Here is an 18,156-nt window from a genome sequence, read left to right as displayed (position 1 = left end):
AGGGTTACTTGCTGTATGCAAGTATTGTTTCCTCCAACAAATACAGTCAGGGAGGCGCTAGTATGGCCTTCACTGAATGTTTCGTTGATACAGTTTGATGCTTTGAGCAGAATGAAAGCCCTTCTTTTACATTAACCTCCGCTCGAGAAAACTTTGAACTTCAAGTTGCAAGGACCTTGACAGAGATACAGGCGCTAATTCGCACCAACAGCTCCCTACATTTCGTAGAAATGGTGGGACGTATCTTTAACATGTCAGATACGAATAGCATTATACACCTATTTAAGACCATAGGGTCCGGATTCCTTAGCACTTTCCAGACAATCCTCTGAGTTATTCCTAACTTCATACACTCCGTGTTTGGAAGCATTTTCAGGGTCTACCTCGGATCCTGCTCGCTGTAGCTGGAATCCTGATTATCGTCTACCTGCTGCACAATGGACGGACCATCCGCGAGCGAGATTGCAAAAGCTCTACTTGAGAGATATTACTCTGAGTGCATGATACAGCATCTGGGTGCACCTCGCATACAAGAACTAAGTGGTTCTTGATTCTTATCCTTCAGACCAGTCTTTAAGGACTGCATCGTACCTGTTTTCCGATGCCTGTTCTGCGGAGGCGAATGCGAGTTGGATCTCTCTCTGACACCTGACATGGAGACGCCAGCGGACTTAGACTCCAGGCTGCAACCCTTGTTGTCCCATGCAAGACTCTGTCCCCAGCGTATTCCCATCTTGACGCATGTCTTCATTGAGGAACCGCAGGTGCCTTTCACGACTGAATTGAATTTCAGCTCCAGCATTCACACCAATGTATCGAATTCAGCACCGGCTGCCTCCACAACAGCTGTTGGCAGCAAGGAGTTTCATCTATGCACACTTGACGTGCTATGTGAGGTATTGCAGTGTTTGTCCCCTGTTGTAGCAGGCAGTGATAAAGTTATGTCATCCAGCCAGGACTTTTAATCTAAATATGGCTCACCGTGTGCTGGGAACAAATTTAGAAATTTTCTTTCCCCTTTTCCAAAATACTTTTTTCAAATTGACACTATCAGACAGCATGGCCTTCTAAGTACGCTTGCGGTAGTTCAACTTGTGTGATCGAACTCATTTAGAACTGTGATTTGTGGAACTTTACAACAATGTCAAACTTCACAAATAGCCGTTTTTACTCGTTTTTTAAACTGTTTTTAAATATTTTTTTATGTTTTTAGAAACATTTTAAATGACTGCTTTATAATTGTATGCACTGACACCGTTATAAATCTGTATCTCAAAATGTGTATTATTATTGTTGAGTATAAGGTGGAGTGGGTGTTATATTTCATATCGGTACCCTAATATAAGTCCAGGGAACATCGCACACTTTCCCTACATTATCTCCCCGTCATTTCATATGAACGAGCCTTATAAGGACATAACTCCAAATAAGGACACAATGCCTTATACGGACATAACGCCTTATAAGTACTGCAGCCTTTTATGGACTAAACCTTTCACCTAGTTCCATGCCGAGGGTGGGTTTTTCCCAATTGATATTGCTAAGACGTCATCCTTAGCACATATGAATAATTTATGAGTACACTTTCCAGAGGGTATACTTCACCTCTCCCATCAACGCACAAGGTTTAATCCTCAACGTCATTCTCATACTGAAGAATGGGTAACATACGCACATGAACTGTATAAATACATCACCTCTTGCTATCAGTAGGCAGGAGGGAACCGAGACTTCAAGGCTGACACACTGACCAGAGACGCTGCGGCTCCGGCATGCCATCGCTCCAGCTGACAATGGTCTAACCATCCCTCGCGGGGTGTCCAACTCAAGTACAGGACAAAGTCCCACACTCTCACTATTCATGTATGAGGGTTCGACTAAATCCTAGCAGGATTCTTGGCTCTTAGACTTTAGACTCTTAGGCTCTTAGACTCTAAGACTTTAGACTCTTAGGCTTAGGCTCTTTCGCACCTACTCACATGCTAGGTACACTTAGGAACACCTAGACAGGCACCTATGGAGTACGCACTTTATTTTTTAAATGCATTCTGTATTCCTGTATGTGTTCATGACTATTGCAAAATGATAGAACAATACTATTCCTTTTTATTCACTGTACTGCTAGTTCTATATCTCTGCTACTGTGTTACAGTTGTAACTGCGCACTTATTTTAAATGAGAAGAACAACTGTACAATAAATCTAATTGTAGACATGCTCAACTGTTACTTTTGTTTATTTCTCTGAGAGCAAAACAAGCAAGCACAAGTGACTGGGTGAAAAGTAGTGTATTGTTTCCACAAGTATGAAGTTATTGTGTTCTGAGGTTGCCGAAAACTAATATCTCTGATAACAAGAGATTCTAGTGCCACTGAAAGCTAGCTAATGCAAAACATAGGTTAACATATGCGCGGGGGTGTAAGGAGTCAGTCTGCCACCAGAACCTCAGTATATGTTATCCGTAAACAGCGTAGGTCCTGCATGAAAGGGTACTATTGAAACTACACTACAACTGCAGGCAGTGCTTGTGACAATATCAGGGAAATCAACAGAGTAAAAACTGGCCCACAAGCCCAAAAAACAGGCCACAAACAGCCAAAATAAAAAAAGGCCTGCAAGCCCAGTGGATGGCCCCATAGACCAGTGAATCTGTGTGTCTCATCCCTGCAGCCTGTTGACATGTTAATGCTCTTAATGCCTCAAGTCCTTTCAAGCAAATGGATAAAGCAAAAGGGTTTATAAAGGTGTTAAGTGCTTTAGCATATTTACTTAAAGGGCTGCCTTGTCACAATGCCAGCCTGAGTGGCCCCATCAGAATACTGGTGGGACCCCAGCAAGATCTCTTTTCAATTAGATTCCCTTTTTGCAGCTTGCACATGAAGAGAAAACTTCAGTTCACGCGCCTTACAGGAAACATAGGTTACGTGTAATGGCCACAATTTAGCACCTTTTGGCATACATATTTGGAGAGGATGAGGATGAGGTCTAACAGATTGAGTGGTCGACCTCGAAGCTGGGGAACCCGGTTTGAGTCTTGACAGGGACACTCAACATCCTGTGATTCTGGGCAAATCACTTAATCTCTCCATGCCCAACAAAATGAATGAGTGCATCTGGTGCTGATGTAAAGCGGTCTGTACATTCAGGTCACGTTTGCGCTACATAAAACTCCCAAAGAAAAATGAGGCAGAGATGCCCCAATCCCTCCCACTATTCATCTTTGCATTGAAGCTATCAGTAATAACAGTTCGAGGCTCGCCAAACATTCAAGGCATACCAACACCAGGAGGCATGCACAATATACACTTTACCATGATGACATTTTAGTGACCCTTACAAATCCGGTCTCCTCACTGAAACCTCCTCACTGTAGGCTGTCTGGAAAAAACACAAACTGGGACAAATGTGAAGGGAAAAGGGCGGATTTAGACATGGGCTGGGCAAACTTTTAATGATGCTGGGGTAATTTTACTAATTATGCATTACTCTTGTGAGGGCAAATTACCAATATTAAGAGATGATGCCATCTCGAGTAATTAAGAGTAACCTGGGGTGAAAATCCTACTGCAGGAGTGCAAGAACAGCAAGCAAGCTAGGAGAGAGCGAGTGGCTGCTGGCAACTGCTGTTTTTGTCGAGTAGCATTTAGTTCTATTTTCTTAGTGAAAAATGCATCCTCTGGCCTATTTTAGACACACAGGTACATTTTGCACGAAGAAAAAGGCACTAAATTCTGGAATAACTATGCATAATGACGAGTAATTTTTCAGTAATTACGAATAATTATACTATAGAGAATTATGCCAGTTATGCCTACCCCTGCTTGAGACTACTAAACGTGCACACTTACTGGTTGGCATCACAGCTCATGCACATTTCATATATCCTGCACAGATTGCCGGATACTCCGAGATGGAGCAAATGGAAACAGTCCTTCTTGCATGATATGGGGGCATCCATATGCTCTACACTAAGAGACACTGACAATCTGATAACATCACATCCAGTGCTGAATTCTACAGTTCATGCTTGGTGTATGGCACACAAACTACTAGGTGTGCACGCGATACTACATGCCCAGGTCCCTCTACGGTGTATTGCTTTATTGTTTATTGACAGCATTTGATGGCAAAAAAAACTCTTCAGAAAGCATTTCAAAGACTAAGAGTACAATTCTTTTTCTGATTTTCAAGCCCAATTTGACCTGTATGCACATTATATTTTGGACTACCATTGGCTGAGGGAAGCTTTGGGTCCCCCACCCCACCCCATTGGCGATACAGTCTAAACAGATGATGATGTACCTGCGGAAATGAGGCACACACAAAGGTGTGGTCTCTGGCATCTCTCAGACCACCAATATTATCTTGCGGTCTCCTGGTTTTTGAAGGCATGGTGGTCAGACAGTCTGCAGATCACATACACCAATGAAGACTGGGCAGATCTCCTAGTCAATCCGGAGAGACACCTCAGAGAAGCGAATTATAATTTCAGCTATTTTAAGGTGTTGCACAGATGGCACTGGACGCCTCTGAGAATCAGCAGGTCCTTAATTGACCCTATATGCTGTAGGTGCAAGTCGCTTGAAGGGGATATCATCCACTTGATTATGGGAATGCCCTATGCTTGGTCCTACACTTATTGGATCTCCATCACGGCCGCACTTACAAGGATGGTCTCCTTTGTGGGCCCCATGAAAGCACAAACAGTCCTTCTTCATGAGGGTGACCAAGGCCCTAGTATCACCAACAATCACAATGGAGGCCATGTCTTTCGCCACAGCCATAATCTCTATAGTCAGACTCTGGCAAGCCAATGTCTCTCCAACTCCTGATACTTGGCTTCAAGAACTGTATAAGGTGGCTTCATACAAATGCATTATCGGCTAGGTGAATGACCACCTGGACAAATTCAGGGACACTTGGAGAGACTTTATTACAAACCCTTGAGTTATTGACATTAACCTTGGTTCAGCCCTTGAAACGCTCATGTTTTCCTACTCCAGAAAAACGGATTGGCTGGGAAAGAAAACCTTGTCACTCATCAATACCATCACCTCCTTATGGTAGGCCTACTTCTGCTGTGCATTACTGGCTGGCGGGTCCCAGAAGACCTTGCAGATTATGACTACCATGGAACAATCTGGCCACTGTCAAGAGTGTAAGGCAAACATGAGGGACCTATGGAACAGCTTGCACTCTTTTCTTTGTTTGTGCTCTCTTTTTGCACCTTCACTCTCTTTCTTTCCTCATCACTTTCTTGAGTGCTTTGTAAGTTTTTCCAGATTGTTGAATATTGTTTAATATCTGTTGAATGCCGAGTCTGACCACGCATACAGGACATGTCTGCTGTAATGGCAGAGTATATCTCGGTAGATATATATTAATGCAAAAACCAAAGGAAATGATGGACGGAGTGTTGAACATTGCAAGCACTCACCCCCAGTCAACTGATCTGGGTTTAATCCATCATCGTTCTTTAGCCCACTCTGCCACCCCAGTTCAGACATGGCCATATGCAAATCAGTCTGACCTTGTGCCTCATGGGAACAGTCCAGCCCGAACTGCCAATTTAACCCAGATCAGTTGACTGGGGGTGAATGCTTGCAATGTTCAACACTCCGTCCATCATTTGCTTTGGTTTTTGCTTTGTTCGCCATAAGTTGGCAGGGTATGCTCAGACGTGAGTCCCTTGCTCACTTTGCCACTGGATTCAAGCAAGCCTGGCTGAAGACGGCTGAAATGCCAGAAACCGGTCCTAGCAAGCTTGTTTCCGGTCCAGGGAAGACATGGCTTGGCAGTTCGGGCTGGACTGCTGCCATGAGGCACAGGGTCAGACTGATTTGCATATGGCCATGTCTGAACTGGGGTGGCAGAGTGGGCTAAAGAACGGTGATGGATTAAACCCAGATCAGTTGATTGGGGGTGAGTGCTTGCAATGTTCAACACTCCGTCCATCATTTCCTTTGGTTTTTGATATATATTAATGTTCAGGTTTTTTGCTATGCTATATATCTGCATTTAAGAGGATAATTATATACCTAAATCGCAGTGGGTTTTACGTCTCTATACACTACCTCTAAAAAATCAATACAAATATAATAATAGGAAAAAAGAATCCTTTTCACACTGTGCAAATATTTTGCAGTTTAGAAGCCCATAAAGATGGTCTTATATTGCCATCATTTGTGTCAGAACTATGTATTAATTTAACAGATGTCTGTAATTTGTAACAGGAAACACTGTTAGCACCAACGTGTTTATTGATACGTTTTCAACTTATTAATGCAAAATATCTTTCTGCTTTTTAAAGGCAGTATTTCTTTCTGCAGTGGTTTACTCTGGACAAATATAAAGTGTTTATATTCCATGCCTTAAATGTATTAAGAAAAAGACTCAATTTTAAGGATCAAGACGAAAATGGCCTGTCATTGAACAAGCAGCCTGTGGACTGGTTAATGAATAGCACTGATTGAGAGACTTTTCTGGTTTCTTTCCTATATTGTCAGCACATGGCCATCTGATAGGATATTGTATTGCTCTTCAATGTTCAAACCAACTTTGGTCACCTTTACAAAAAAGTTGAGATTACTTTCCATTTATCTAAAGATTATCCGTCATTATCCAACTAGGTACTTTAAACGGATCAATGGTGGATATCTAGCTGCAAAAATAGTTCATACAGAGAAGTAACATGTTTGCCATTCATATGACTTACCTAAAGTCCTCACACCAGACAAAGTTAAATCAAGTCCCTTTGGGCCTTGCTTTCAAAATATACCACCATGAGCAATGAAAGCCAAAGTACACAGGCGATATTTAAGGAACATACACAGACATTGATTACCAGCCATATATGGGACAATCAATACAGCGTAAACTCTCGTTTCTTTGTTTTATTGGGTTTCCCAAATAAATTTAAATGAAGAATTAAGAAGAAGGGCACAGAGCTGCTCGAAACAAGAAATTGTTTAAACCAGGTTTTATCGTAGAACTCGTGTGACATATACAAAAAAAGTAATAAATGTTGATATATAGTTCAGAAAATAATTTTGGTACAATAATATTTACATGAATGTGTTCGTGTGACTGTAAACGGGGCCACTCATTCCTTATTGTTGCATAAATCGTATCATTGCATCTCAATATCTTTCTATATATAACAGTTGCTGATTTTCGCTTGCACTTTTAATTTCCATAACAGTGAAATTGTTTGGCTTTCAAGCACCTTTTTCTCGCTATTGTTCTCAAACTCTATCGAGTGTATCCCATTATATACTCTACACATATATAGCCCGTGCTTTTGAGTGCCTTGGAGAGAAAGTCATCATTTACTCATCACGCCAAGTTTAAAGGTGATGATAATAATGTCATAAAACTATTCTTATATAGCGGACGCTTCCGCGAAAATTATTTGCACAGTATTGTGGCACTATTTTGAGCTTTTTTTAGAGCATTGAATCTAAATGTGAGTGGTGTCCAGACAAAACTATCGGCATACTCAGATTTAGTTTGTTGATTCATTCAGTAAAATAAAGATAAATGGGTGAAGGAGAACTCTGCAGACTCTAATTGCGATTTTTTGCGACTCGTAAATAGAGACAAGCAAAATGAAATGTACTGATGTGTCTGAGACACATTAGCGATTCCCAATGGGGTCGCAATTGTCGCAATTGTCCTGCCTCCTCAATATTCACGAGGTAGGTTGCCATTTGGGACCCATTATGAATAGGCAATAACACAGGGATGGTGGCCTACTGGGGACGGCAGACCACCATCTCTGTATTTGCTCTGTAAAGCTATTTTTTATTAAAAAAATGCAGCCCGTTGTCCTTGAAGGAAAATGGGATGCGTTTCAAAAAGAAAAATGAAACGTTTCTGTTTAATTTTTTAAGGGTAGGCAGGGGTCAGTGGAACCACTGCCTGCTCCTAAAAAATCTTTTTGCTACCATTCACAAAGAGGAAGGGGTCCCATGGGGACCTGCTTGCCCCCTACTTGAAGTGGGTGATAACTGCAATTGTTTTGCAACAGCATTCTAGTCGCAAAACAATCATACATCCCTCTGTGACTCACTATTAGGCATGCCCCTTCTTCCTAGCAACTTACAAACCCTATAATAGGTTGCTAACTTGCTAAATAGGGTTTGTACATAGACAAATGCATTTTACCGGTCACAAGTGGCCACAGGTAAAATGCGTTGTACATCTGACCCTTAATGTCTTTCCCACATTACAAGTTTTCAGTTTTAGCATTTGTTCTACTAACGATTAAGTTTAAGGGCCTTGCATATCTCAAAAAAATACATAATGTTGATTGTTTTTTATATAAAGGTTATTTTCTTTATTTCATTATTCAAAACCTTCCGTACTCGCAGATGTCGCTTTTTCTATGGTTGGAAAGAGCCTAATAGATTGCACACCCATTAGAATGTTCCAATACTTGTACTTTTACATGCATTGTGACCTAAAAATATATTGACCTTAATCAGAGTGAAAGTAAATGTGAAGCCACATTTTCCATGATAACAGCTCATTAGCATACCAGTGTTAAATTGGATTAACACTTGGTCTGTGATAAACTGTAAATTGCAGCAGATTTGTAATTTATTTTTTTGATGGCATGGTCCAATCTGAAATCACACTACATTATGTTTGATTTTGCGTTGAATTCTATATATAGGTTTAATCACCTTTAAACAAAACAGAAAATGTAATAAAAAGCAATTTTCCTGAAAAAATCTGATTGTGATCACTTAATTTGATTACATTTCTAACCATCAAAGCAGGGTAGCGCAAGATTATAGAGGAGAATAAAAAAGCATTTAATAAAAATAAGACACCACATGAGTGTAACACATGATTAACGCCAAGAGCTGGATGTACAACCATTTTTAGCGGTCGCAAATGGGAAATCAGCCCGTTTGCCACTGCTAAAAAGGGTTGTAGCATGTACTAAACATATTTTACGAGTCGGTAACCTGTTAGGTTTTGCTTGTTTTTTTTATTAAGGGGCATGCCACGGGTGTCCCTTCCCAGTACCGAGGAGCAGGATGTAAGATTGTTTGGGGACTGCGTTTACCACCAATTTGAAATTAGTGGTAAGCCAGTCACAAATGTCTTTTGAGAGCAGGCAGTGCTCCCACGGACCCTTGCCTGATCTTAAAAAATGAAACAGACACGTTTCATTTTAATTTTTTGGATACATCCCATTTTCCTTCTAGGCATTTAAAAAAACTGCTTTATTGACAAAGCATTCACAGACATGGCTGTCTGCTAACTCCAGCAGACCACCATTCCTGTGAGTGCCGGCCATTCCCAATAGGCTGCAAAATGCGACCCACATCATGAATATTAATGAGGCAGGTCATTTGCGACCCATTTGGGAATCGCAAACAGTGTCTCTGACACTGTTGTACATCACTGTTTGCGAGTGGCAATTTGCAAGTTGCAAACACTGAGGGCCACATGTATCAATATTGAAGTTAGAAATTACCTACTTGCGATTTTCTGTGAATCACAATTAAGTAATCAATATTCCTAATGTATGAAACTCCATGAGTTTCACTTAGCGATTCATAGTGAGTCGCAAATCAACCTACCTCATGAATATTAATGAGGCAGGTCGCAATTTGCCACACATTGGGAATCACTAAAATCACAAGAATGTTGGCCTGCAGGGGTCAGCAGACCACAATGTTCATGATTGCTTTTAAATAAAGCAATATTTTTTTTAATGCAGCCCGAACGAATTGCGTTTAAAATAGAAAAACGAAAAGTTTTCATTTTTTAAGAGCAGGCAGTAATCCGTGGGTCCACTCCCTGCTCTGAATTTTTTTTTGTACTACCATTAACAAAGGGCATGTGGCCTGTTGGGGACCCCTTCCTATTTGCGAAGGGTTACCATCAACTCGAAGTGGGTGGTAAAATAAGAATGTTTTGCAATCGCATTTTGGTCGCAAAACATTCTTATATCGTGCTGCAATTTGCTATTAGGAAGGGACACCCTAAACACGCCCCTTCATAACAACGAATTTCAAACCCTCTTTGCGGTTTGGTAATAGGTTACCGATTCACAAATAGGGTTTGGCACATCAGAAAATGCTTTTTCTGGTCACAAAAGGCCTGATTCTGCAATTCGGGCCATTTGCAAGAAGAAATAATCTTCATACATATGGCCCTGAGGGTAGTGCCTCTGACCCCAAGTCACTGAGGCACGCTGACCTTTGTAGCAAGTTAGTGAAGGAGCTCCTAACATATGTTGGTTAGTTGTACCATCATTATGCATGTACTCACCTCATACTGATAAATAAGTGAACAACTGCAAAACATACTTAGCACTAATCTCTGTTTACTTCCTATCAGCAATCTGTACTACTGCTAGTTTTCTAAAACTAAAAAGAACTGCTTAACATATCTTTATATGGATGACCTTTTTGATTTTAAAAGTAACGAATGCAGTCTTCCAAAAACATGCTTTTTATCGGACTTTCTTAACAAAACTTTGTTTTTCAGTCATTTCAAATAGATGCTTGTGGATCAATGGCTCTTCAGATACCTTAGAACTGCTTATTCATTGTAAAGTGAAGCCAAACAACAGTAAATAGTACACAGAGTATTGTAGATGAAGATGAAGGTGGATTGTTCTGAAAACGTCATTAATGACTGACCATGCGAGAGTTCTGTTTGCCCCCCATCCGCCAGCTCTGACTCGTCATAGCCGATGGTGGTTCCGTCTTGGGTTCCAGTTCCGGAGGATCTTCTTTTAACAAGGCAAGTCTTTAAATCCATTGTACACAACAGAGCTGTTTAATGTTTAAAAATATATTGTTAAGTGAAAAGGAATAATTGATTTGGTACACACAGGCAACTGTGTATTGGTTAACCCAGGCTGATGTGCTTAATTGAATAACGCCTTTGTCAACCAGCACAATCCCAAAATAGGGGTTACTTTGCAGGAAAAAAGTTGAGATAGTTCAAGTCCAGAAACAGCTCCATGAAATTAAATTAAATGGTGAAGCAGGATGGAAAGTGAACTTCCCAAAAGCCAAGACTAAACCATAAATTAATATCTCCAATAATATTATAAAGACCATAAATGCTCAGCTGGTCTTGCTTACATTAGTTGATATTGGTGTGTAATATAATGAATATGATTACTAATGCACCTTATTGTTTTCTAAAGTGAATTTTTACTAGGCGACAAAACAAACAAGCATTGGCGAAGCCAATAGGTCTGTCATTGGCCGTTAGCCTTTTGGCAATTCTACACAGAGACCCATTTCTATCTCAAACAATTCAATATCAAAGATTTAGGCCTCACATGCCAGGCTGATTCTAAAAAGTTCAAAACCACAAGAGACGTATCAAATTTACAAATCCTCAGTGGTTCATTATTGCATCTTATTCTCAACAAATGAAACAGTGGAACAAGTCATGGCGTATACAAATGTTTTTTTACAGGTTCTTCGCTTTCTTCAGCCAAATAGAAAGCAGGACACTGTTTAGTTTTTCTAATTGTGACAAGCAACTTCTGGTGAGAGAAGCTAATGGAAGGGTTCCCAACCGTAATTTGATGTGTAGAGAACTTGTTGACTAATGCTTTTGAAATCTTGGATCACATTTCATGGCCAAGAATGAGCTTGACCGACAGCCCAAGAATAAATCTGTTTGCAAATTATTCCACATGCAGGACCAAAATATGTTTTCAACAGTATTTCAGAAGCCAGTGGAGATAGAGGAAATATCGTAATAGCAGTCTCTCAGGCAGAGTGCTATCAGGAAAGCCTTAAGGTACCCTGGCCAAGGGATTTTGGATGCCTGGGGTCTTTGGAGTATATTCCTTAGGCTCATCTTATAAGATTCCAACTCATATGTGGACCAGATATGCCACCAAAAGAGAATCAACCTTAATTTAACAAATCACATATTTGGTTGCAAGGTAAATTTCAATCTTAATGGACAGTGGCGCTTATATTGTTGTACCTCAGCGCGGCGTTCAACACCATCTCCCATCCCATATTAATTAATACACTGAGGTCCCTTGCCATCCGTGGCTCTGCCCTAGATTGGATCATCTCCTTTCTGGACAACCGCATTTTTAAAAAAATTCTGCCACAGCCAGCTCCAACACCCCTATGGGGTACCCCAGGGCTCTATCCTTAGCCCGTTGCTCTTTAACTTATACATCAGGCCTTTAGCTGATATAGCGGAACAAGCTGGTCTGATGCTCTTTACCTATGCCGACAACTCCCAGATCATTTTTTCTCTTTCAAACACCGACCCCTGTACACCATCTCTCCTTTAACAGGGTCTTGGTGAAATTGCGAAATGGATGAATAACAACTACCTCAAGCTGAATGATGAGAAATCTGAGGTCCTGATCCTGGGAAAGAGGAAAGATCTCTGGGGTCCACTACACTGGCCAACCGAGATGGGTGCTCTCCCGAACCCTCCAGCCATGTCCGTAACTTGGGCGTAACCATTGACGGCTCCCTGACCATGCACCATCAAGCAGTCAAGGTTACAGCAGTGTGTTTTACCATCCTAAAATGGCTCAGGAAGATCATCTGAATGCTGCCAATCCCCACCCAAAAAACAGTGGTCCATGCTCTTATCAGCTCACGGCTTGACTACGGAAACATCCTGTATTGGGCTCCAACAATTCAGTGATCCGTAGACTGCAGCTGGTACAGAACTCTGCAGCAAGACTTCTTTGTAGTGTTCCCAGATCTTCTCCCATCTCTGGGTACCTCAGTGACTTACATTGGCTCAGGGTGGAGAACCGTATCAAGTTCAAAGCCCTGAGCTACATGTTCAAAATCAAAACAGGCATGGCACCTCAGTACCTGCAATCGCTTGTACGCCCCTACGTTCCTACTCGTAATTTGAGGTCTGCAACTCTTGGCAACTTCACGGTACTTAGGTTTAAACTCGCCAGGATGGGTGGAAAATCTTTTTCCTATCTTGGCCCGTCCCTCTGGAATGCTCTTCCCCTTGTTATCCGCAATGAAACTATCTACATCCGCTTCCACAGAGCTCTTAAGACCTGGCTATTTAACCAATAATTCCATCTCACCACCGCTTTGTTTGTACACCTAGTCTGTCATGGCGCCGGGAAACCCTTTTTGGGTAGCTGTCGTGCCTTATAAATGCAAATAATAAATATGAATAAAACTAACAGTGTACTTTTAGGGAAACTCACTTTTGAAAGTCCTAAGTACATCAACATTACAATTCTTTGAGAGGTCTGAACCACAAAATTCAACTCTGCCTGCTTGCACTCTATACATTTCAATAGCTGGGGACACTGGTTGAAATATAGCACATTTGGCAAACCTGGTTGTTGGTGAGGCCCATTGGTTCAACAAGATTGTGCTCTCTGAGATTTGTGATGATAACTGGCGTCAAATGCAGACACTCTCTCCATGTGTCTCTCACCCATTAATAATTTATCCCTATTTGTTTTATGCGAGTTGATGGACATAAATTCGGTCTTTAGGGTGTTAATCTCTAGGTCAGATTTGGTGCAAGATAAAGCAAAACGCTCACAAAATCTTTCTCCCTCTCTGTTTTCTACACCAAAAGAGTATCATTCATAAATAATAGGGCAGATGTTTTCAGGGCAGCCAAAATAGGTAAAGCGTCCTTGCAGTTAATTAAATATTCAATGCAGCCATTTAGGAAAAGGAGCAAAAGGATAGGCGCCAAAATTCAACCTTGTCGTACTCCTTTAATGACTGCTATGCACTCAGTGAGTTTTCTGTTTGGTCCCCAGTGTACCTGAGTGAATTTTCTTTTTTGTGTAGGTGTATTATTATATCTAATAGATCAGAGGGCACACCCAACCCATTAGTATTACCCAAAGTCTCCCTACTGGGACCATATCAAAGGTATCCCCCAGATAAACACAAGCTACAGAAAGTCTGCCTTGATTAATGTCTACTGATTTTCATCTAATCATAAGGAAACAGAAAACTGGACTTGAAAACACTGTTGTGGCCAGGTAACTGTTCAAAAAGTCCTCATTGACCACTCCAGACCTTCTCTCTGTTGGATTTGGTCACCCAAGCAGGGCCAGAGTAGCCAAACTCAACTCTTACAAACTTCTCAACGGTTTACAAACTTTACAGTCACCAATGCTTTTTTGCAGTTTAAAATAGATTTTTTTTCAAAAATCGGGATCTCCGGAATACTTTGGTGAATGTAGCTTATCTTGGACTCTAAAAGTAAAAAAATATATAATATATTCTTATAAATTGATGTCAGGCTTTTTTCTTGTTGTGTGGCTTTCTTATTTCGTTATTTAGTACTGTGAAATAGGCCTGGGCTAAATTTCCGTTCCGCTCGCGGAAATTGCGATAACTTGACATTTTTGCGTTCCGCGGAGAGCGCGAAAATGTCAAAATTTCCGCATTCCGCAGCTTAGCGATAATTTGGTTCTTGCTCGCGCTGTAAAATAATACATTCTCACGCACGCGCGATCGCCTTACCTGAATCCCCGCGTTCGCCGACAAGTTTTCCCGATCCGGTCGCGTTCTCCACGAGAAGTTGGATTGTTGGTAGCCATTTGCGCTGTCTCGCGACAGTAACGTCATGCGTCGCGCGATCACATCTTTCTTCTCGCGATCATGCACCGCGAGAAGAGTGAAAACAAGATGGCCGCGCCCGCAAGCAACCGCATGGGTAAGTTGGCGAGCCGCGAACACGCAGAAAATACCGCGAACGAGCTGGAAAAAAACGTCCGCATCTTCGCGATATTTCCGCGTGTTTGCGGAGATTTTAAACATTTTCGTGATAATTTGCGAAAGTCGCTTTCGTAAATTCCGCCCACCCCTACTGTGAAATGCTGTACACTTGTTTCTTTGTTTAAGACTTGCTGCTCAAAGCCATAGCTACCCATGGTTGAGCTTAAGGTTTTACATATGAGCCTAATTGGACTAAATTCAACTGCAAGTGTATTATATGGTGAGCTGCACAGGCATACCATATAATACGCCCACATTCTCACATCCAGGTTGTCAGACAAATTGCAACAACTCTTCATCATAGATTGGGATTATCTCTACCTCAGTCTCCATGAATTCAGAACTGCAGTACCAGCTGCTATGGCCTTTGACAATGCATTTAGATATTGTATCCATCTGAAGGGCTCTGAGTGGTGCAGATCAGCCGGGATTTTGGCTTTTCAATGAGCCTTCTCGTTGCTCTGAGCAAATACAGCCACATAAGTATATTTAATATAGGGGATCTCTTTTTACTAGGCCTGGGCGAAAATTCCGTTCCGCTCGCGGAAATTGCGATAATTTGAAATTTTCACGTTCCGCGGAGAGCACGAAAATGTAAAAATTTCCGCAATCCGCATCTTACCGGAATTTTTTTTCTTGCTCGCGCTGTAAAAAAATACATTCTCGCGTGGGCGCGATCGCCTTACCTGAATCCCCACGTTCGCCAACAAGTTTTCCCGATCCGGTCACGTTCTTCACGAGATGTTGGATTGTTGGTAGCCATTTGCGCTGTCTCGCGATAGTTCGCACCTGCATTAACATCATTTGTCGCGCGATCACGTCATTCGTTGCGCGATCACGTCTTTCTTCTCGCGATCATGCACCGCGAGAGTATGAGATGATTGAGATCTCAAACACGTCATTCTCCACCGCGAGCGAGAGTGTGAGGACGCGGGCATCTCATATCGTACGCAAGCGGGCGGGACAAGTGAAAACAAGATGGCCACGCCCGTGAGCAACCGCATGGGTAAGTTGGCGAGCCGTGATCATGCAGAAAATACCGCGAACGGGTGGGAAAAAAACTTCCACGTCTTCGCGATATTTCCGCGTGTTTGCGGAGATTTTTAACATTTTCGCGATAGTTTGCGAAAGTGAATTTCGCAAATTCCGCCCACCCCTACTTTTTATTAAACATTAGAGGACCACAGAGGATGGTGTTAGAGACATCAGGAGGGAGCAATTCATTATAAAGGCATGGATTGATTTATATAATTAGCATGAGGGTATCAGTAGGATTTTCACTGGAAGTCTCAATAGAAGTTCCTTTGGGTGGGTGCTGTGTAAAGCCACTTAAAATGTGCAACCCACTCACGGGGATGAAAAAAAATCTCTAGTTTCTTAAACTTATTGCAACCCCCATGGGCTACTCTGTGTAAAATGTTTCAAGGCCTAGTTACGAGTTTGGTGGGCCGAGGACAGCCAGAGTCGCGGGGCACAGCGGTTGTGGGTCCAGCCACTGCCATACAGGTGGTCCAAACGCCCCCATTGCTATTAGGGCAGTTGGACCGCCATTGCACCGCTGCAACTACCAGGGGACCACCATTCCCTGGCAGTGGATCACGGGGCTTGAGACAACTCCGCGGTCCCACCAAGCAAATTACACATTTCCTCTCTGCTGTGGTTTTCCTGGTGGTTCCTCCTCCATAAAGCTGTGGCGGAGAGGAAACAGCCCCCTTCTGCCTCTGGTGCCCCCCTGTGTGCATGCACCACAGTTCCTACACTACATGCTCTGGAACTGTTTTTGGCATTCCCATGCGGTGTCCATTTTAGGAGGCACCACAGTGGAAACACCCAAAAAAGCCTACCAGACACAAGTAAACTTGAAATCTGGCGGGTGGCTCGGCCACAGGTTTAGCAGTGCGTGAGTGGGCTGCTGGCATGGCAAACTCGAAATAGTGTGATGTGTGTTTCTTTACTGCATAGATCAAGAATCTTATGAAGGGGTTGGAGCGTATGAGATTCTTTGGACTTATTAGTTCTATTATATACATTAAGGCCCTAATTACGAGTCTGGTGGCCTGAGGACTGCCAGACTCAATGGGGTGCAGTAGTGGCAGCCCAGTCACAGCCACACTGGCATTCTGGCCACCCCATTACGAGTGGGGTGGTAGGACCACACTGGGAGCACTGCTAGGGAACCACCATTCTCTGGAGGTGGTGTGGTGGTCATGAGGCTGCAATATGCTTGGCAGGACCGCTGGGGTCCTGCCAAGCATAATATGAGTTTTGACCCATATATCAGGCTACCTGAGGCCCGACTTTCACTTGAATTTAATGCTGGGATATAGTAGCTTTTAGAACCTAGTTCGCAGCAATTATCTGTTGCTCATGTTTCTTCTGTTAAACGTAAGTGAATTCAATCAGTAAAATGTCCCTATTCTCTATGATAATAGATCAGATTAGATCAGATTTCATAACTGAATTTTTCCAATTATTGCGGTCACTTTCCTAGATAGAGCAAAGTTGGAAGATATTTTTGTTTCTAGACTGAATGTATTAATCATGTGCATGGTTTCAATTGTTTTGTCATGATAACCCATGGAATCCTGGCCATGGTTCATTTGGCCATGTGCTTCATGAGAAATTGTTATAGGAATACTCGTTTGTTTGCTAGATGGAATTAAACAATTTGAGTTATTTTGTAAAGAATGAGGGTTTTATGTGCAAGCTATTTTGTTGTGCAACATTATACTCAATATTAGGTCCTGGGCTTAGTTGGGGTTGGCTATATTCAAAATTGTTAATTCCAGTATGGATTATTGGATGGTTCATAAACTTAGATACACCTTACCCAGCTCTCCTAATAATGTAAATAACGCTTGCCGGGACTGGATTCCCACCCTCCCTTATATGTTACATGCAGCAATTCCCCACCTATAATCTGCACTCTTGTAAACGGTCTTCATAAGAAGTTTAGAAAAGTGTCCTAACTATATTTTTTATATCAGCTTGAAGATCTACTGCCATATTAAGCAATCATTTATTAGCCAAATTTGCTGGGTTTGGTTGTATCTCTTTACCCTTGCTCTGGTTTGGGCTATCCTCATTCATCTGAGTAGGCTCGACATTAGTTAAGGGCATAAATCAATTGATACTAATCACTTTGGATGATATATTAATACATTAAACACTCAGCTATTAACAATCCTTAAACATTTCTATTATGGCAATCTCTTTAGAGAGACCATGACTACCCTTTAGCATGCTAAATGGGCTAGGAACCACTGTGTGTACACCCTTTTTAAAAAATACTTTTTGCAGTTCGGTTTCTTATTTGAGATTTTAGTGCAGGAAGCTTTGATCCTGCCTTCTCAATTAAAACATCTATATCCATCAAAACACATTTCTGCACTGTTTATTTGGGGCATTCTTTGGAT

Source organism: Triturus cristatus, chromosome 4_1, assembly GCF_964204655.1.
Source record: "Triturus cristatus chromosome 4_1, aTriCri1.1, whole genome shotgun sequence".
Taxonomy (NCBI): Eukaryota; Metazoa; Chordata; class Amphibia; order Caudata; family Salamandridae; genus Triturus; species Triturus cristatus.
Note: the sequence above shows the minus strand (reverse complement) of the source record.